The following is a 703-nucleotide window of genomic DNA, read 5'->3' on the forward strand; positions in this document are numbered from 1 at the left end:
CCCTATCAGGTAATTACTATTACTATCTGAAGTTTATAAAGAAGAGGTATAGGAAAGTTAAGTGACTTACTCAAGATCATACAGAGAGTAAGTGGTAAAGATTTTTTTAAGTGGGGGGAGTAGGGTTTTTTCTCATCTCCAGTAGAAAGGAGGTTGAGAAAAATATTTGGGAACTGCACTGATATTGAATAGAAATAATTAGGACTGGGGTGACAAGCTTACTTTATACAGATTGTTCCCATACTTTATATCATGGCATACAGAACAAATTTGGTGAATAGAGACATTAAGTGTTGAAATAGATGTAATCACAAGCACAGCAATATATGGCTTTTCTTTCTTTCTTTTATTTTAAAATATGGAAACCTTCATGGATTCACGAATTTGCGTGTCATCCTTGCGCAGGGGCCATGCTAATCTCTGTATCGTTCCAATTTTAGTGTATGTGCTGCCGAAGCGAGCCCTTAAATTGCTTTTCTAAGGGGGAACATTGAACAGAACTTTTTTTTTTTTAAGCCAAGGAAGCCATGGTAACTAAGAAATGAAATTTGAATCCAAAGGGGTCATGAACCAGTAAGTCAAGGCGATGCCTGGTGCCTCCGTTTTCCTAACTTTAAACTAGAGTGACATTTAGTATTACTATATTGGAGTGTTGAAGACTTATGCATCATGCAGCCATTTGAAATTAGTCTATGCTGTAATT

At 36.3% G+C, this 703-nt stretch overlaps 1 non-coding gene across 1 annotated transcript; it reads right to left on the reverse strand.

The window, feature by feature from the left end:
* Positions 1 to 352: 352 nt before the first annotated feature.
* Positions 353 to 464, reverse strand: LOC115303107. The gene has a single exon (XR_003913823.1). It is a non-coding gene; the product is annotated as a U6 spliceosomal RNA (small nuclear RNA).
* Between the last annotated feature and the right edge of the window lie 239 nt (positions 465 to 703).

Source organism: Suricata suricatta, chromosome 9 (assembly GCF_006229205.1).
Source record: "Suricata suricatta isolate VVHF042 chromosome 9, meerkat_22Aug2017_6uvM2_HiC, whole genome shotgun sequence".
Taxonomy (NCBI): Eukaryota; Metazoa; Chordata; class Mammalia; order Carnivora; family Herpestidae; genus Suricata; species Suricata suricatta.